Source organism: Balaenoptera physalus, assembly GCF_965194825.1.
Source record: "Balaenoptera physalus genome assembly, chromosome: 11".
In the NCBI taxonomy this organism is placed as follows: Eukaryota; Metazoa; Chordata; class Mammalia; order Artiodactyla; family Balaenopteridae; genus Balaenoptera; species Balaenoptera physalus.
This window is the reverse complement of record NC_138896.1, coordinates 60,894,023-60,915,788: the sequence shown is the minus strand read 5'-3', so window position 1 is coordinate 60,915,788 and position 21,766 is coordinate 60,894,023. Positions and strand designations below refer to the sequence as shown.

The 21,766-nt window shown below is 39.8% G+C and overlaps 1 protein-coding gene and 1 long non-coding RNA gene across 35 annotated transcripts in view; one reads left to right on the top strand and one right to left on the bottom strand.

The window, feature by feature from the left end:
* ARPP21 (cAMP regulated phosphoprotein 21) overlaps window positions 1-14,516 on the bottom strand; it is a 167,171-nt gene extending 152,655 nt beyond the window's left edge. For 9 of the 34 annotated variants that reach the window (XM_082411818.1, XM_082411813.1, XM_082411821.1 and 6 more), the window contains exon 1: window positions 8,619-9,395. The gene's annotated coding sequence lies outside the window, so the exon portion shown is untranslated. The other 25 variants (XM_082411808.1, XM_082411823.1, XM_082411837.1 and 22 more) reach the window with 10 other exon arrangements.
* Window positions 14,517-18,322: 3,806 nt separating this feature from the next.
* The window catches only part of LOC309637387, a 50,489-nt gene continuing 47,045 nt past the window's right edge, over window positions 18,323-21,766 (top strand). Inside the window, exon 1 of the long non-coding RNA XR_014250510.1 lies at window positions 18,323-21,572. This is a non-coding gene — a long non-coding RNA (uncharacterized lncRNA). The remainder of the gene's footprint in view (window positions 21,573-21,766) is intronic.

Sequence of the window (21,766 nt, the reverse complement as noted above, 5' to 3'; positions counted from 1 at the left end):
CATATGTATATATTTATATAGTGTATATAGTATATGTAATCTGTCTACCCTTTCCTTGTTTTTTTTGTTTTCCAGCTCATATTAGAATACCAAAGGATTATAAATTTATTCTCAGGTACCTTCTGAGAAATTTCACTGGATGACTTTCTGATGGTACTATCCCTCAGAAGAATGGCTGATATTTAATTATAATAAAAAATAAAATGCGGTTATTTGATGAATTTACTGCTTTGCATGGCTCACCCTCTGCACTGAACACAACTCATGGTTCTACATTTTCTGACGGGGGACTAACTGATTAAACCCCAATTATGAGAGAAGTCTTCCCCTCCCTCCTTTGACTATTTTCACACACGTGCCGAAATGATTCATTTCCGCAACATTAAGTGAAGATACTTTAGAATCAGAGGCCGTATCAGCTGCTCAAACAGCTCAGTCAGTGCTTGGAGACAGGAAACCAAAGCTGTCTGTGGGGGGCGCCAGAGAGCCCAGAAGCAAGCCCACAGCTCTGCTTCCCTTCATGTCCGGGAGGTCGTTGAAAAATGTTTCCACGTCTCATGCCACCCAGAGCTGCCACTCCTGCTCTCACCCATTAGTACAGGATGTAAGGCTATTCTTTCATGGATTCATTTCAACCTCTTCTTATTCAATGATTAGGTTTTTCAGCCACCCCTTTTGGATGGTAGAAATTACACAATTAAAATGTATTAGAGAAATAATTCACTTTCCAGACAACTCTGAATGGAGCCATCCCTTCCCCTACAGACTACAGAAGATAATGACCTTACTAACCATCTTTATCCACGAACAAGGCACACCTCCTAGATTAGTTACTACCTTTGCTTGGCCTTCAACATTTCTTAGGCCCAGAGAGAGTAAAGCTAGTCTCCAACTCTAACCAGTAAAAATGTTTATGGGGTGGGAACAGAAGAGAGCTGTACTCTATATTATTTTAAAAAATTCTTAAAAGGACGTTTTTCTCATTCATGTAATCAGGTTAAATCTCCCTCTAAACTTTTTTATATGAAAAGATGATGATTTCCTTTTGGTGAAAAATACCTATGGGGCAGGCACTTTGTTTCTGTTTCAGTCCTGCAAAGTAGGCCTTATCTGTCCTACCTTCTACATGAGAAAATAGAAGCAATGAGGAATTAACGAAATCACTGAAGTCACATAACTACTCATTTGTTGCTACTGGACTGGTGTTACTATACTCTTTTACCTGCAGAAACTATGAAGCAGAGAGGGGTCGAGAGTCTTGGCCATAGACACACTTCTAGTTATTTACTCAGACCCAGAGGCCAAACTCCAGGATGGGTTGTTCAGGTGGTAAATTGCATATTTACGGATGTAAGTTTTGGAGAAGTGAGATCTGGGTGCACCACCAAATTTTGACTTTGTTTTCCAGACCTTTTATTTTAATCCAGATTTTGTATGTTTCTCTGATCTGCAGAATCCCACGGAGGCCCGCATACCTCGGAAGTAAAGCCCTGCGTCACGGCACACAGCAGTCACCTGCTCCCTCTCTGATGAGCTCCAGTATGCTCTGGCATACATCCCTTGCTCACTTTTAACCTGACATTGGATCGGAAGCACCACTGAGTTCAAAATATCTCTCTACTAGAGCTTCCCACATCACACTTGACAAATAACGCAGACATTGCAATCATCTGTGTAGTAAAATGATATCCCTTTTGGAGGGATGTTTACATTCTTGTCTTAAAATACGTATACTTTTTTTTCATATGCAAACTCTCACATTTAACTATATATACTCTCCCATCTCTTGGTGCTGAAAGAAAAACCCACTAAAAACAAAGTCATGTGTAGTTCCGGATGAAGACAATAATTATAATAATAATTAAAGATAAAGGAGTCTAGTTGTTAAGGGTGCTTTATGGTGCTTAAGCAGAGAGCTACAGCATGGACACGCGTTATGATGGCGTGCTACATCATTTCATCTTTCCAAAACTCTGGTAGTGATTATGTGGAAATTTCAGGATTAGAGAACTACTTTAATCTTCACAAAGGAAGCATGTGCTGTGACCAAAGTTAAATAAGCACCAGAGTGAAAAAAAAAATGACGGATCATTAATACCAGCTAGTTGGGATTTTGGAATCCATCTTTAGTGCTACGCCATTTGTTTGATAATTTCCTAAAGTTCTTACAATGCCAGCGTATCTCAGTAAATTTAAAATAAACAAATATAAAACTATGTAATTTAAAAGTGTTAGCTTGATCATTCCCATAAGCCAGATAAAAGAAACAGGATCACAGACATGACTGCAAAGTCCTGACAACTAATGAATTTGGCAGAGTTCAATAGCAATTTCAACACAACTGTGTGCTTCCTTGGCTTAAAGAGTGATCATCTGACTATAAACCTCAATCTTCTTTCTCTAAAAACAGAAAATAAATTGCCATATTTCCAACCAAAAGGTTTTTTGACACTATCATTTTTTTTTAAAAAAGTCGTGCTTTAAAGAAACGGGTATTTGAAGCTTGTAAACAATGCTGAGATACTCTTATGTGACAGAATCTACTTATTTTCCAACAGCTCTTTGATGATTAAATTAAGTCAGATGACAGGAACGCTGGGATTTCCATCGAAGTGGTATACATATTAACAAGCAAAATGCTAAGAAAAGTCTGTCAATCCAGAGTATAGATATTTTCTTACCAATAAATATTTGAACTTCATGTGTGGATTTTAGCTGGTGGCTTTAGAAATGTATAAAAAAACTGCAAAAACAATTTGATAGCTTTTTATCTTCCTACTGAGTTTATGAGCAAAAAGAAGTTAAACAATTATGCGTAGTCTCTGAATTTCAGTGAGCTGCCATGCCCCTCCTTCATTCTCTTCTGACCCATGGCTGGATTCTTCTAGATCTATGCGACAGTGATGAAATCACCTGAAAGCCACTCAAATGACGGAACAATCAGATGACGGCTAGGCCTTCTGATTTACATGTCAAGGCATTTTATATTTGGACTTGAAGGATCGTGAAACTTTTAGAAATTGACGTTCCATTTTAATTCTCTGAAGATGTGGAAATAGTTTACCTCAATTATTGGTGTTGATTTTCAATTTCAACCAGATCAAAATATGTCAACATGCATTTTTTTTCCTTTAAGGTATGATTCTATGGATTAGATTGTTCTAACAGTGAGTACTGGATCTTGGCAACTAGAAGAAAATCTGCAAAATATAGGAGGATCATTGCTCTGGTTTCCATTTCCCTAGAGATGGTCCTCATTCTTATCTCAAGCGCTTAGTGTATAATAAAGAAGCAAGCAATGATAATGCAAATGTAAAAGAATGCATATCCACTATTAAAAATTCCAGCACTACATCTTAGGTTGAGAAGTCACAGAGTTCTTTTGGAAGTCCCTATCACAAACACTGATTTCCTATCTTGTGTGGGTATCAGGAAGTTTATCTGGGTTTATCTAGGTAGATTAGCTTTGTGAATCTGTCGCAGTGAAAAAACCTGCAGAAAAAAGACTGCATATTACATTATGTGATTCTGCGTAGAATCACATACTGCGTAACCACAGGATACCAAAGAAATCTCTGCAAAATTTGCTGAAATATTTGAAATAAAACGTGACGTAACTGTTTTCCTGTTAAAAATCTTAAGTCCTCCTTTCAATTGAAATGTTTTATTTTTACTTATATTAAAACCAGTTTTTATTTACAGAAGTGATTTTCTCAATAAGATCTTAATATTTTGTGTGTTATCCACAACACATTTTTAATGTAAGAACTGTTGTATAATTTTAAGGTAGTGATAAATGTGACAAGGTGGTAAGAGGCCTGTTTTTTAAAGGGTAATGATTAGTGGAACCCTCTCTCCTTTACCTGGAGAAAATGAAATATTTTCTGTTGCTAGATAAAAGAAGCAATTGTAAATTATATTACTTTAAAAATGTTGCATGAATTTATGACTGAGGGATAATTATGAACTTGTGCCTTGAGTGAGATAATTTTGGATTAATTCCTTGGCATTTAAATAAGTCACAGATGCAATTTTATCCTAATAGATATCACTTGGTTACAGAACTTTAAAAATCTTAGATAACCTTTGGCATTGACATGTATATGAAGCGGGGGTTATAAAAAACTACCAGAAGAAATTTTCTTCAGAAAAGTAGGTAGAGAAATTTAAAATATTGATCTACTGTGGCCATAGACCGTGATTACCAGTCTTCCCACCTGGCGATACCAAGGTCTATGCTGGCAGCAAGAAAAGAACATAACATGATGCTGAGAACTCAGTTTGAAAGTACAGTCAGTTTGGTAAATAGAAGTCAGTCCTTTTATTTGTTTGATATCCCCTCAACTGTCTCAATGTAATTATTTCAATTCGCTTTTTGGTTTACCTGCATAGCTATTTCCCGGGGCACAGATATGTCCCAGTAATTTTAGAGAAAGGTACCTTCAAAACGTTCGATGGGCATTTTATAACTTAGGAAAATATCACCAGACTACAGAGAATTCTGAAACCACAAGATAACACTGCTGCCAAACATTAAAAACTGCTGAATAAACTTGATACTCTGTCCCAAGCACTTTATTTTTTTATCAAGCATATGATATTAATGTACGCAATTTAAATACTTTGTATCAGCTCCCATCTCATCCTCATAGAAATGAAACCGTTGTGATGTAAATAGAAGTAATAAATACTTTGAACATCCAGGACTGAGTTTAATCCAAGACAAGCAAAATTAATTTAAATTATAAGACTCTGAGGCACTGAAAAAAATCACTTTATTAGCACTTGGCATAAATACACCTTAAAGGAAACTGACCCTCAGAAGCAAAGACCACCTGAGAAAAACAAATCCAGTCACAGACACATCTTGCTAATGTTCTGCTTATACCTTCAACAGCCCTTTAGCATTGACTTCTATCACTGCTTGAAATCATTTATCATATTTAACTTTAAATGTTAGAATGAAAAATAAAAGAAAGCAAAGTCAGCAGAAATGTAAAGCCTCTGGAACCATCAATTTCCTAAAAAATAAAGATCCTTTGTCCAAAGAGAGGAAGCATGTATTTTATAAGTTAATCATCACTGACTTAAAATATGTTCAGAACTTTCCAGGTGACATAAGGCATTTTTAAGGAAACCAATTCCTATTCTGGTTAGAGATTCACAAATTTCTCAACAGGCTACCACTGTGTGGTACCAGTTAGGACGATGCCAGTACTTACCATTTGAAGAGATGGCTCGCGGTGTCGACCTCACCTTTAAGCCCCAGATTCTTTCCTAACCTTGTCACAAAGCAGATCTGAATTAAACTAACGTGTATACAAATGGTTCATTTGCAATTTCCAACCTTATGGACTTAAAACTGTCTCCCCATACTAATGAGAATTTTCAATCCTTTCCACTTCTGGCTACATGGTATACTGTGTCTTCAGTGGCTGACTCATTCTACACTCTACTCATGTAGCTTATCATTATCTTGTCCACAGACAAAATACACATTGAATTCAGAAGAGAATGCCCACTGCCTTGAGAATCTTGAGAAAGGTAGCAGCACGGTGGTCCAAATAGCCTGACCACTAAGGGAAATATTACAGTTGATTAGATTACTTTCTCCCTCTAAAAGTACAAGGTGGAAAACAGAAGCAACAACAGCAAATTACAGTAACTCTTTGCAATGTATTTCCCTTTTTTTTTTTTTTTGGAATATTTCTTGTAAAAATTGACAAGATCCAGGACAACTCCGTACATTGTTCTAACAGCTTCATTTAACAATAATTATATGACTCACTTCCCCACCTAATACAAACTTCTCACTTTCTCTTATGTTTATTACTTTTGAAACAGCTTAGGCATTTTTCTAGTTAGCTTTACTCTGTAGAAAGAAGTAACCCGACTGCAGTAAGTTGTTAATACGAAAATGAACAGCAGAGACCTTTCTGATTGAACATTCTCACTTTCTACCTCAAGACAGGTGTTCTGCATATATGCAAACGTTGCAGACAGATGGCTTTGCATGTTTTACACACTATAATATAAAGATATGTTCCCCCCTCATTATAAGATTCCAAAAATTACCAGTGCTGCCTCTGCTATCTACATTTTTAAAATATTTAACCTTTGGTAACATAATCTATTGTGCTTATCTCAGAGTAAGGAGAGAAAACAACTCAAATATTCTAACAAGTTCAACCAAAACTTCCTATTTCACTTCATTGTCACAGTACTTGACCTAGACTCCAAGTTTATAAAAGAAAATGAAAAACAAAATCACAAGGCAGAGCTTCAAGTCATCAGCGTATCTTAGAAGGATGTTAGTTATTTTACGCCTGGAACAGTTTACAAGCTCCGAACCCTCCCCTAGTACAATATTTTAGGAATCTGAAATTATTTCTGCACTTCTTACCACCCAAGCACCTGACAGCTTGAATTAAAAATAGTATATATGCAGCAACTCCCTGGTTACTATCTCCCTGAAGTTTTAAGGCACTCAAATTACTGAGTCTTCTTTCTAAGAATTACTAAAGAGGTTGATGAAAACACATATCAAACTATTCATGTGTAATTCTCCCATTAAAATCAATTGATTTCTGTTAGTGTGATATATTAGGACTAATGAAAATTACCATACCCAGTAGCCAGTCTGTACCTTTCCAAAGATCCCTCTCCAGTATCTATAACCATGCCCAGCTCTGTCTTCCATCCTGCTCCTTGTATCGCTGAGTGAGGTGCTTGCTCCTTCATTAAATAGCATTAAAAATAGACTGCACAGAACTCCCCAGTGGAGCATGCTCTAATGGGCTAATGCCACAGTTCTCAAGGTAACCACACTCAGCTGGTATCTAAGAGGGAAAGTCACTGGGAGATCAGCAATTTGCAAATCTAATAGAGCACACAAACCTGTCTCAGTCTGAGCTGAATATTGTAAAAGAGAAATCAGGGTATAGTGAAATTAAGTCACTGAGAAGCTAAAGGACCATTTCTGGAGCTGCGTAAGTTTCTTTAAATATCTCACCAAAACAAATACTCTGTTGAACATTCATTCATCCACAGCAACTTAGATATATGATTTATTGAACAACATCAATCACGTCCAGTGAGGGGAAATTAAGACATCTCTGCATAGCAGTCTAAATGTCTTAAAACTGCATTTAAACCAAGTTACTTTAAACCAAGTAATAGTATTAATAAGCAAGGGTAGAAATAGGTTAGCCTTTTGTATCTTTTGTGAGGAGGAAGTGTATTCCTTAAAGAGTATTCTAAACTCCCTCTCCGGAAAATTGAAAAACATTCTGTTAGTTGAAGTGATAAAAAGAAATATAAGAATGTGATAAGAAAGGAAATATAGGATCGAACACAAATACATACCTTAAAAATCCATATAAACCTGGGAAGAGTACATACTTAATTTCTCCTATGCGATCCACATTAGGAGGCAGCAGAAGCAATTAATGCCAAGACAGTAGACTACTCGGCTACATAGCTAGAGCTCTAGGCTTCCAAATGACTGCCCTCTGCGAAAATGACATTAAAATCTTATGAAGACATGCAAACCCTGTGGTGACACGAATCAAAGCACTAGGTGCATTTATTTTAAAGTGTCAAAGGTTTCCTAACTTTTACCAAATGAAAAATGATTTCCTGTCATTTCAATTTCTCTGTTTTCTAAAAACAATCATAGTCATTTTGATCACCAAAGTGGATGAGAAAGAGGTGGGGATCATCTGGATTTACTCAGCATTTGAGTGAAATCTTGTCCAGATTCACTCCAACTCTGGGGATCGTCATTTGTGTCTGGGGAGGCTGAAGTGTCATACCAACAAACTTAAAAAAAAATGAGAAATTAAAATGGATATCTGCACTCTAAACACATTACCGTGAAAGTGATTCCTACCAGCCTTCCATCGTACTTACTAGCTTCCCATCCCTCTAACTTTCAATTCCTTCTTTGTCTTTCCTTTCAGGCTTGGACTCTGTCCTTATCCTGTATCTTCGGAATACTGAACCCAAGCAGCTGACAGCAACCACATCTACTCCAGCCTGATTTCTATGCATAAAAATCCAGTGAGTCAATTTCTCTTCCTGGGAAACTTTCTAAACACCTGTCTCAGTCAACTCAGTTCTACCAGCATATCTACAACCTCCGACAGAAGACTGTTAAATTTGGAGTCTGCAATGAAACACAGAATTCAACCATGTAAAAATAAAACTGAACATCTCTTCCCCCTAAACCCCTTGGGACCTCAAGTCCCCTGAGGACAACAAACAGATGACAACTTTCTGCCCCTTGCACAGCTCTCTTCCAAATGAAATAAAAACACTCCAAACTTTCTACTGAGAAACCGGCATAAATCACTGGGGACTTCTCTGATGAAGAGACCTGCCCTTTTCAATTCTCTCCCAGCTTTCCATTTTGGCCTCATTCTGGGGAGGGGAAATCTACCCCTCCTCTGACAAAACATAAATACACAATACATATAAAACAACAGCTTTCTACAAACAGGAAGAAGAAATACAGACTAGAAACAATTCGAAAGCACAGATATAAGGCAGAAAGAAAGAGAAAAAAGAAATCACAAAAGGCGTGCAACGTTCACGTCTGAAGACCTTAATTATATTACCTTGACCGAACAGTGGATATCCCCCCAGCGTCTCGGTGCCTTGATTGATCTGATTTAGTTTTTGGCTTTTATTAATATTACTGTTTCTCACGGATCGATTTGGCTGTATTTGTTTGGTTTGGCTTGGGTTATTAGTATTATTGTTATTATTGGTGGGTTTATTTAACTGCTAGTAAAAGGAGCCTTCTGCGGCGTCGGCGGGGCTCCTGGCAGGGCTGCGGCAGCCAGGGCTGCGGCGACGGCGGTGGCTTCAGCCGGCGACCCCGCGGCCCCTGCTGCTCGTCGCTGCTCCGGATGCGCTCAGGGGGCGCCGCCGCCGCCTTCTCCGCCCTGCTGCCTGCGGAGAGCTAGCGTGCCCCCGCCTCCTGTCTGCCGGTCCGTCCCCGGGCACGTCTGTCTGTCTGGCCGTCTGTCGCTCAGCCTGGCAGCCCACCGCGGGCTTCTCGCCGTCCCGCGCGCAGCTCTCCGAGCTGCCCCTCGCGTCGGTCTGTCCCTCCGCGAATCTCGGTCCCACTAGCGAGGCAGGGTCCCTCTCCCCGTCTTCTGTGCCCGCATCTCTGTCGCTCTGTCACTCGATGCCCCAGCCGCTTCCCTCGGACAGGGGAGAGGGCGTCTGGAGGAAGGGAGCACGAGGCTGCTTCTCCCTCTCCCTCCTCTCTCTCTCCTTCCCCTGACTCTCCCTCCCTCTCTCTGCGTGCCGGTCTCCGAGTCTCCAGCTGTCTAACTGCTCCCACCTGTCCGTCGCTCTGTCACTCTCAGTCTCCCCGCCGCCCCCCTCCCCCGAGCCAGCCGGCTCGGGTAGTCCCTGGGTCCCGCGCGCCCCTCTCCCCGCCTCCGCGCGCCCCTGCCCTCCCACACGCCCGGCTCCTCCCCGTAGCCCCGGCTGCGTCCGGTCCCCGCCTGGGCTGGCGGCAGCGCGCGGGTGGCATGTGGTGTGGCAGCTGCTCGGCTGGCAGACTCCAGTCCCCGACCCGCCACGCCCGGGAGATGGCCGCGGCCGGGCGCCTGCGGGGGCCGGGCCTCGGCCACGGGGCGCGGCCGGAGTTGGCCGAGCTGGAGCTCGGGCACCTGCCCGGTGCGCTCGGAGCGCGTGGTGCCATCCGTCCCCCCAGCCGTTCTCCTCCGCCTGGCCCCGGGCTAGAGACAAAGCGCGTGAGCCACGCACAGGGCGTGAGCATCATTCATCGGAGAGAACACTGGCACGCTGCCCCCTTCCCCTCCACCCTGCCTTCCCGCTCCCCGCCCCGGGCCGAGACCCCCCGCGTACCTCTCCCGGGCGCCTCCCGACTCCGACTTGGCGGACACTTGGCCAAGCCTTGCCCACTCCCTTCCTCCGGGGCTCACTCTCCAGGCCAACTCTGCAGAGAATATCCCACAACAATAACACTTCACTCCACCCCAATAGAGCCGTAGCCTCAGAGCTCTCAGAGATTTCGCGGCTCCGAGCAGGACCCCAAGTCCCGGCGTGCGACGCCAAGTGGACTTGCCGTGGGCGCCTGCCCAGCCCGTTGCCCACTCGGGCGCTGACTGAGAATCGCAGAGGTGCCCCAGAAACCCCGGCAGGCTAGGGCGTGGGGCAGGGCGCCGAGTTGACAACCCAAGAAATAAAAGCGCTGCATTTCCCGTTTGTTCTGGAGATGTGCTATTTTTATTATCTGTAATTCATTTTTTCCCATTGTTTCAAGGCACACACTACCAAAAGGAAAAAAAAAAAAAAAAAAAAAGGAATAGTGGAGGAATGGGAATACATTTCCGGAATACCGCCCACCCCTCCTGAGTGAATGTGGAGCCTACTTTTCCAACATTATAGGTCACCAGCCAAGATAGATCATTCTGGCGTTCTGCCCCCAGCTGAGAGCAAGGCATTTGATTCTGAGCTTCCTTGCTAGGCTGTTATTAACGGGAAGCAAAATTATACTTGTACACGCCTGCATGGAATTGCCAAAGCTCATTTTCTGACAGTATCCAGCAATTCAGCTTCTGAAATGTAGGCACTGAATAACTATGGATCTGGCGCAATGAATGCCCCATCCCACAATAAATTGGAGAGGAGAAAATCAACTTTTAACAGCTGCAATTAGTAACCCCATGAAGAGATAACAAATAACTAGTAATACACGTCAATAAATGTCCTTTTAGTTCCACTTATTGACACCCATTCCCGATAACAGACATCATAAACAGATTTATTAAGGGAGGCGCCTTCCACTTTTTATAGAAATGTAATTTCAACAGCAGTAGCCATGTTCATATATGCTAAGAGATTGATTAAAATATCAAACAGATGGTATGTGTGGTTCTAGCAAACGCTATGGAAAGAATTAGGATAAGGTTGTACTGGTCTTTGATGAATAGATATTTCCCAAATATTGGAAATTGCCTCCCTTGGGAATCAGCCGTGCTGGAATAAGAATAAATCTGTTGTATGAGGTTTCAGCAAATGAAGCCTAAAGAATTCAAGACCCTTCTGTTGATCTATTTTTTGAGACTTCGACTTAGTCCTCTCCAAAAACATTTTGACAGGCATTTCTCCCCTCCTTCCAGCCATATGGAATTCAAGGAAAAATTCATCAAAAGTATTTCTAATTCTCTTCCCCTCATCTCAAGTCATGTTCTAAAAAATCTACTTTCCTTGGGGGAAATTGTTGTGACAAGTTGTGCTGTGTCTTAAACTCACACGATTGGGACTGCATGGAAGGAGGGTCAGTGTACTTGATTTTCTTTTTGGACAGAACTACACCTAAGCAGCTCCTGAATGGGTGAATGGGTAATCTACTAAGAGGAAACCTGAAGAGCTTGTTCTTAACACAAAGTCTTCTAGATCGAACTTCACTCTGGAAATACACACACACACACACACACACACACACACACACACACACACACAGGAACTCAATTCTATAAACTGGATTAAAAATTATAACCATTGATTGGGGGAAGGGGAATTCAAACAGCACTCTTAGTACATACTTCGGTGATTATGGAAAAGAAAAAGAAAGTTTCAATATCTTATCAGTGTATAGACAAGCTTGATGATGAAACTTAATGCAATTTCTCATAGAGTTTAACCTTTATTTAGAAAGGAAAGTGTGACAAAAAAGAATAATATTCATTTAATTCAGCTAAATTTTTCTACCTTTTCTCATATGTAGTCAACAAATTAGGGACTAGAGAAGGTTCAGGTTTATTTGAGGCCATGCAGGTAATTAGAATTCAGCTATCCAATTTTAACTTTTGCATCCCAATGTGGGCCTGAAATATACTTCTGGGAATATTAGGCAGGCAGTGAGCAGTACGTGACTCTTCTAGGCATTTGGAAGGTGTTCGTATTTCCTTAAACAATCAGTTACCATTCCTTAAGGCCCTTGGCCTGTTGTACATTAACTACCCCTAAACTCACTAAAACTGCTGTCTACCTTATTGGACTTCTGGATGACATCTATGATGCTGAGGCCGATGCAGAGGTGTTTCTGCACTGAAAGCATCCTACCTTTAGGGGTGGGCAGCGGTGGTAACGGGGGAAAAAGGAAGTGCAACAGGGAAGAACAAATCTGACTCCATATTAGATCTGTTTCTTTTACTTTAACCTTTGTATTCTATTGCTTTTGCTTTGAGTTAAGAATGTTGCCTATAGCCTGGAATACACATGATAGCCTATTTTCAAGGCTCTGACCTTTAATAAGAGTATAACACTCTCCCATTCATATAGAGGTAAAAAGTTGCAGAACAGAGACCAACAATTTGTCTTGTTGGAAGTTTACAGGAGCATCCTGGCCTGACCTAGGTGGACAGCTGCAAGAACAGAGGATTCCCGCCCCAAGAAGTTTGTAACAACCAACCACACCTCCTCCCCTTTTCAGTATAAAAGAAGCCTGAATTCTGACTGGGGTAAGATGGTTCTCTAGGACATCAGTCTGCCATCTTCTCGGTCTGCTGGCTTTCTGAATAAAGTCACTATTTCTTGCCCCAAGAACTCATCTCCCGATTTATTGGCCTGTCGTGCGGCAAGCAGAAGCTGTGCTGTTAGTCTCTTGGTCTGGATGCTCTTGAATTTATTTGGTATTGTGTTTGAAATGAAAGGGCATACAGGTAACCGGGTAATGCCAGCTTGGGGAGTTGAGCTCACCTACACACTGGCAAACATCTAAGATTGTTGATAAGCTCCTTTACACATATTCCCTTAAGACACTAAATTAGTGCCCTTTAATGAAGCTTTCAAATTGGATTTTCAAAATAAGGCAAATTGCTAAAATAGCCCAGCTACCTTTATAAGCACCTTTTCAGCTGAAGCGAGAAGTAAATTTCCATGCTGTTGAACTTCCATCATTTCTCAACAATTAGGCTGCTAGGAACTCCCCTTTAGGGCATTCTCCCCCATCACAACAAAGGCTCACAAACCCCCCAGAGAGACTTCTCATTTGCCCTATTTCCAACATAACAGTCTAGGGTCTATTAAATACGAGTCTTGGGTTTAAAGCCATACAGATAGGCCTGGTACAGAAAGGCAGGGGAATAAGAAGGAGGAGGGGGGGAAGAGTAACATTTTAATCAGAAAAGTTTAGTTCCCCATTCTTAATTCGTGCTAAGCCAAAATAACTCTAAAACACATTTCAGAACATCAACAAAGAATGTTACATCACGTATGCATCTGAGCATGAAGAAATGTCACGATCAAAAACAAAGAGGACTTGGGAGACTAGAAACCAAATGTTCTGATGGCACAGATCCCTCTGGAGTCTGCTGTGTGCAGTACAAGAAAACGATCTCCATGAACCCTTGATGTTCTCACAGGCAGACCAGAAATGAACACTGGCCAGCACACGCACACGGTGATGCTCTGCTGGGAGGGCAAACCCAGAAATTTCCTCAAAAAGGAATGCATGTAATGTTTTCATGGAGATGCATCTAAATCAGAGGAGGGACAACGAGAAGAAAAAGCTGAAGAGAGGTTTAGGAAACCTGTCATCTGAGCATCAAAAGACAAGAAAGGCTGTTGACTAAACTGCGTATTTCTTTTTAGCATCTCTTGGGAAAGAAATACCAGCATTGAGACACAACCTTAGTATTTGGGGGTTTGGGCCCCTGGTCCCCCTGAGCACTGTGCATCTTCCTTCTCTGCATCCACTGCCCTGAGGGACCCGTGACTTCTGCGTAGCCGAGGCCTGTGCTCCAGGCAGCAGGGCGCTCAGATGCAGGGAGTCTGACTGCAGAGCAGGCGTGTGCTCAGGCAAGATGTCCAGGGGCCTCTCTACCTGCCTAGGGTTAGCTCTGCCCTCTAGGACCTCCTTCAGCATGAAGGATTCTCAACTTCCCACGGACCCCACGAAAGATGTTTTTGATTTTTAAAAACGGAGCCAGAATTGAAAGCAGAAATGAAGCAGAAGCATCAGGGGCATATTTGCGAAGGAGAGAGGAAAATGTTTCTCCCTGCAATGCAAGGAATGATACAGAGCATAATCTAGCATTTGCCAAAGCGCTGTGTAATCCTGTCTCTAGTTTTACATTCCTGGCCCTGAGATACAGCATTTTCTTCCATCATGGACATTGCTCCCTTTTTCACACAAAGGGAGACAAAAAAGGTTACCAAGTTATTCAGGACTGGAATAATATATTTGGCTTCTCCACAATGAGATAATGTTAAAAGGTCTATGAATTAGCCACTAGAATAAAACAGCTACAATCCATCTCTAATGAAATATAGCACATTTGCATTTTTAACTGTTCTTCATAACTTAAAATGGTGTGTGTGTGTGTGTTTAAAAGGTAAAATATATTCACAGTGTTACTATTTCAAAAGAGTACTATGATCTTACTGGAAACCCAGTTGTAGGCTAATATCCAGCATCTAAAGAACAATGTGCAGATTTATAATTCTACGTGAACGTACAATTTCTTCTCCAAAGCATTTTTTTAATTTTGAAAATAAATGCACGTTTGCAAAATCTATAGAGATTTATCGTGAAAAACAAAATGAGGGTGGAAATCAAAATGAAAAAGGAACAAAATAAAATCTCCCAAAATACCACCACCTCAACAGCCATCACTTTTATGCTTAGCCAATTTCTGTGCATATATATCCATAAATATATAGGTATATTTTGCATAAATGGATTGCAAAATGCATGTCACTTTATAATGAGCTCCATGTTCTCTTCTTTAGAATAAGTCATGGGCATTATCTCCATGACATTGACTATATCAACATATTAATGACAGCAGAGTGGTGTATTAAATACAAAACATGGGTATTATACAAAAGTGAAGGCTACTGGAGGGTGTGGTTTCCAAACTGGAGGATTATCCTTTTAGTGTAAATCTTTAAATTGGAATTGCCTATCAAACATGCCTTTATTTTACATTTTGGCATAATACTAGATTTAAAGATGCTACATCAGGTTCAGAATATCTTTTGTTTTGATTACTAATCTTTATTAAAGAGCTGGTTGACCTTTGCCTCCTGGTATAAATTACATAGAATAAAAAAATAAATATACCATTAAAAACCTACAAAATGTTATGTGTGTATTTTTAATTGAATTGTCATAAGGCAAAATTTTCATTTTGGAAAGAGAAGTAAATAAAAATTCTGTGAATTTACTAATTATCTTTTGCTTCAAGCTTTTCCCTTAACACAAACACCAAACACTTTTTTTTCTATTAAAAAATGGTAAATATTTGAGGAAGCTGAGTGAACTCTTTCAGGCCAAGAATTTGCGGATGATTTGGTGGACTCTGCCCTCCTTCACTCCAGAAATAAAGCAGATCCCTAGGAGCCATGAGCAAGCCTCCAAACCATTGTTTTCACCCTCTTTTTTTTGCTTATCATTTTAACCATTTAAGCACACAGAGCCAAAATCACTGATTTGACATATATTTATCCTTCAACTCTCAGGATGAGGGTACAGACACAGAGAGTCAGGAATATGTTAAAAAACTGGAAGCTTCTGTGGGAGAGAAACAATCAGATAAATCACTGGTCTGATACAGATGACCAAAAACCATATGAAAAGACGCTCAACATCACTAATTATCAGAAAAATGCAAATCAAAACTACAATGAGGTATTATATCACACTGGTCAGAATGGCCATCTTCAAAATGTCTACAAACAATAAATGCTGGAGAGGGTGTGGAGAAAAGGGAACCCTCCTACACTGTTGGTGGGAATGTAAATTGGTACAGCCACTATGGAGAACAGTATGGAAGTTCCTTAAAAAACTAAAAATTGATCTACCATATGATCCAGCAATCCTACTCCTGGGCATATATCTGGAGAAAACCATAATTAGAAAATATACATGCACCCCAATGTTCACTGCAGCACTATTTACAATAGCCAAGATATGGAAGCATTATCTAAATGTCCATCGACAGATGAATGGATAAAGAAGATGTGGTACATATATGCAATGGAATATCACTCATTCATAAAAAAGAATGAAATAATGCCATTTGCAGCAACATGGATGGACCTAGAGATGATCATACTGAGTGAAGTAAGTCAGACAAAGACAAATATAACATATTATTCATATGCGGAGTCTAATTTTAAAAAGGACACAAATGAACTTATTTACAAAACAGAAACAGACTTACAAATATCAAAAACAAACTTATAGTTACCAAAGGGGAAATGATGGCAGGGGGGATAAATCAGGAGCTTGGGATGAACATACACACACTACTATATATAAGATAGATAACAAACAAGGACCTACCATATAGCACAGGGAACTCTTCTCAACATTCTGTGACAACCTATATGAGAAAAGAATCTGAAAAAGAATGAATATATGTGTATGTATAACTGAATCACTTTGCTGTACACCTGAAACTAACACAACATTGTAAATCAACTATACTCCAATAATATTAAAAAAAGAAAGAAAGAAATCACCAGTCTAACAATTCAGTTACTTCCCCTTCATCACACGCAATTGTAACCCAGGGCTCACCACACCCACTTCTTCTTTCCTTTAGAGGACAGCACACGCTCCAGCCTTTTGGCAGACAGGCTTGGCCATGTGACAAATTCTCACCAACAATAAGTGAACAGAGCTGTATATATCACTTCTGGGCCGAGGCAGTAAGAAGCCTCTGCAAAATCCTCTGGGTTCTCCTTGGCCCCCACACAACCACAGAGGAGGTCAGATGCCCAGATAGTCCAGCTCCATGGTGATAGCCTGCATCAAACTGGGTCCCTGAGTGACTGTGTGGAACAGACTTCAACAGTGACCCATGTCAGACAAACTAAGCAAGAAAAAAAAAATTGTTTTAGGCCACTGACTTTTGCAGATTTTTTGTTACCACAGTACAACCTAGATTCCCTGCTTTATAAAGCTCGTCAGTCTGTGAGAAAGTAACGTGTACTGAAGTAAACAGAGACCAACAGTGGGTTGCAGGAGGCCAGGAGTTTGGTCCTGAATCAGCCGTGAAATCAACTATGTGATTTCAATAAGTCATTTCCACCTTAAAGCATCAGTTTTATTTTTAAATTTCCAAAATGAGGTGATAGCACTAAGTTTTCCTCTAACCAGTATCACACTGTTCTAATTACTGATGGGTTATACTAAGGCTTGATGTGTTCTAGGCAAGATCCCATTCTTCTTTTTCTTTTCCCCCCCAGCTTTCATTGAGGTATAACTGACAAACAAAATTGTAAGACATTCAAAGTGTACACGGTGGTGATTTGATATACGTACACATGGTGAAAGGATTCTCATCATCTAGGTAACATATCCAATACCTCACATATTTATCTCTATTTTTTGTTGAGAATTCTTCTTTTTAATGATTACCCTGGCTATATTTTTGAATTTTACTTTTCGTCTTTCAGTTGAATACGGTCTTGGTCACAGCTACTCAATTCAGTCATAGTATGAAAGCAGCCACAGCAACATGTAAACAAATGGGCACAACTGGGTTCTAATAAAACTTTATTTTTTATAAAACAGGCAGATTTGGCTTGCAGAACATAGTTTGTGACCCCTGATTTGGTGGATGATAAAAATGTTATTGGAAATTACTGGGGAAATCATTGATTAGGTAATAAATTTTATCTGGACAGGTTTTTTGGACTAAAACCTTAAATATGTATATGTTACACTAAAATAAAATTCCAGTTTGATTAAATATTTAAAGATAAATTTAAAAAGCACAAACTACGATTTAAAAAAACCCAGGTGGATACATAATCTTAGAATGTGGAAAGCTCTTTTAAAGTATGGAACTGATATTATTCATATTATGCCAGGCTATGCTTTGATGGAAGGAATAAACCTCCAAAATCCTTCTGTTTTTGTCCTAACAGACGTTTATTTTTTTGCTTTTGCTACATATCTAATGTGGGTTGGTGCCGGGCTCTTTGCCACTTGGTCAAAAATGGAGGCCCTACAGTCTTGTGCTGCCATCTCCACAGTAGATATGATTGGAGACAGTTGAAGGAGGTCATACCAGCTCTGAAATGGCACAGATATGACACACAGTACCCAGTTCTGCTCAGTCCATTGCCCAGGACTAGTCACATGGACCAAAGAGGGCCTACAAAGGGGACTGGGGAATTGTCAGAGCAGAGATAGTCAGAAAGAAATATATCTAAAGTCTAATTTATTCATTTTACACCTGGGTATGAGGGATGTCTACTCTGGGTCCTGGGTGTTCAAGAGTCCAGGATTTTATAAGAACACACACACACACACACACACACACACACACACACACATATACTTATTAAGGAATACATGTGCCCCAATGACACTGGGATGAAGGACTTTGCATGGTAGAGTGTAAGTCATAACTCTTAACTCCACTCCCATGACTAATCCCATTGCAGGTCTCAGGTGTTGGGGGAAAACCCTTCTCCAGGACTTCTGCCCTATGGCCTAGAGACAGAAGACACCTGTGTTTGACTACCTTGAAAATGCCTGGCATTGCTAAGTATGAAGACGGATGCTGCCTTTTGGAATGCAGGAGGAATTTGAGCAGTGGAAGCACTTAGGTAAGAGAAAAGACAAATTAATTAACATGTCAAATCTATCCTCTGGGTGTGAATTTAATGTTTTTTTTTTAATATATTGAAATATGTTCCCTGTATTGCCAAGTGTCTGTTTTGTTGCTACTTGTGGTTTTCAATTAATTCCTCCTCAGATATTTACTTACGTATCACCATACTATTTGCAACAGTTGTATCTAGTGACTCTGGAACATGTTGCAATATTAAGCAAATTCAATTACTCTTAAATTTATACGTATATTAGGGTTTCCAGATAAAATACAGGACAGTCAGTTTAATTTGAATTTTTGATTAAAAAATGGGTAACTGTTTTAGAATAAGTATGCCTTAATGCAATATCTGGAACATACTTGTACGAAAAACTACTGCTGTTTATCTGAGGTTCAAATTTAATGGGGTGTCTTTCATTTTTATTTGATAAAATTGGGCAATATGTCTGAAGGACAATACTGATTGTTTACACTGGCATCTAGACGGACATTAAAGGCTAGAATTGTGAATAGTTTTATATCTAAAGAGTAATGAATTTGATTTAAATAATTAAAAAATATAAATCCAAATTAATTTACTATATTTTGTTCAAATTAGTGATTTGATTTTTTTATTTTAATAAAAAATAATAAACAATCTAGAAGAAAAATAACATTCCTGAAAATCTATACTCTATATTTTTTATTGTTTATGCTTATTTCATATTCAAACTGTCTGTACTTTGAATATATCTCTACTGTATATATATATTTTTATATTTATTATTTATTTATTTATTTTGGCTGCATCGGGTCTTAGTTGCAGCACATGGGATCTTTGTTGCTGTATGTGGGATCTTTCGTTGGGGCATGCAGGCTTCTCTCTAGTTGTGGCGTGTGGGTTTTCTCTCTCTAGTTGTGGCACGTGGGCTCCAGAATACGTGGGCTCTGTAGTTTGCAGCACGCGGGCTCTCTCGTTGAGATGCGCAAGCTCAGTAGTTGTGGCGCAGGCTTAGTTGCCCTGTGGCATGTGGGATCTTAGTTCCCCATCCGGGATCAAACCCATGTCCCCTGCATTGGAAGGCGGGTTCTTTATCACTGGACCATCAGGGAAGTCCCTCTACTTTATATTTTAACCTTTTCTATTACTATTGTCACTTCAACACAAATTAGGGGACAAACTTTATATAAAAACATAATTAATGATTTTACCTGAAGTGAAGGCAAGAAAAGCAAATAAGTATACCTTGATTTATATAGTATGTATGTCTTTATATTATTACTCATCCAAACATTGCTGAGCCATCAAACACCTAGACATGAACACTAATTAAATTCAGCTATCCTTGATATTTTTTGAATTTCAGACATATAAATGTATAAATACCGTAATTTTCTATCCTAGTGATCGCCATATATCTCTTTGTTCCCTTCTTCCCACACATTTAGGAAACAAAACCAAAAACAACAATAACAAAACCCATTTACTCGCTTGTCATGGGAGACAATCCCAAATACCAACTAATCAACACATTTATTTCAAAGTCTAGGTTTTATGTGATGTGTAGTAATTACTATATATCAGGTTCAGAAGAACTTTCATAGAATGTTACAGAAATTTGTGAATTAAAAGGCATTTCCTGCCACCCTATCAACCTACCCTCAAATGCAGAGATTGGACAAGGAGAGGATAACCACAGTAAACACTCCCAGTTGGAAAGTGGAAAAATGGGAAATACATACCAGCCACAGGTTTGTAGCAAATTTGAAATCCTCTGGGCAGACATTCTTAAGGTCTTCCACTCTCTGTATACAGAGAAGTCTTTAAGTCTTGATTCTGTTCTTGGAAAGAAGCAACCTTGTCTTCGCTCTTCGAGTCTCTAGGCAATGCCTTCTGGGGGGTGGTTCTTTCTCCATTATCCTCCTTGGCCCACCTAGAGGGTTGTGTGACTTTCTTATTCTGCCTCTTGCCTGCAGCAATTTGAGAGCCAAAGGGTCATTTTAAGTCTCAAGCTCTTGGCTTCTTTGGTAGTAACTATCTTTCAAAACTTACTTGGCTTCTTATAGTTTGATACCAGTAAATTCTATGTGCTAACTACACTCATGGCGGTTTATTAAACTTTTCCTGTTCCTCCTCCTTGCTCCCCACACCTCTGGTTCTCTTTCCCTGTCTCTCTCTCTCTCTCTATGCTGCTTCTAAGAGGTTATCTACAATAACAGGTGTAAAGGCCAAACCCTTTGTTCAATCTTTTCCCTGAGGCACAATAATCCACTGAAAAATTTTAACAATAAGTATGTAGGCTATACTCTTACTCTGATTTTTGCTTACATCATTGTAATCAATTGATCAGATTTACTGGGCATATTTCCATTCAAAACCTCTATACTTGCCATCTTAACTAGGGTTTAGATGCAGTATGTTTTTCCAACTTTAGAACCTTTGCTTTCCTTCATTTTTATTTGGAAACCAGCCAATTCTATCTGGAGTTAATCTCTTTCTTTTAACACTTTGCCAAAGCATCCAATAATATTCTACACATATTGCTAACATGCTCTGTCTTCATACTTTCCCCCTATGCCCTCATGTATGTAAGGAATGTGATTTGCTTCTTAGGTTACTGTAGGTAACAATTTTGTCAGACATTTTGCTCTTTCCAACTTCTTATATCAGGATTCTCACACCTGCTGCCTGATTGCTAAGCTAATGCCTCCTAGGGTAGGTTTTGGTTATAGTCTGTCTTCTGGTATAAATTTATTATTAGTCTTGGTAACACTGATTCCTGTGTTCAAAAAGTATTGGGTAATGCAATTCAACCCCACTTTTTATCTGATGAAGAAAATGAAACCCAAAGAGTTTATGTCAATCCATAACAATGTTAATTGTCAAGGTTTACAGTGTTGACATGACTATTCATGACTATTTCAATGACTATTTCAATCAGGTGTGATGTTGTATTTTGCACCCCATTCAAGGTGTTATTTTTTTTTTTTTTTTTTTTTTTTTTTTTAAATTATTTATTTATTTATTTAATTTTTGGCTGTGTTGGGTCTTCGTTTCTGTGCGAGGGCTTTCTCTAGTTGCGGCAAGCGGGGGCCACTCTTCATCGCGGTGCGCGGGCCTCTCACTATCGCGGCCTCTCTTGTTGCGGAGCACAGGCTCCAGACGC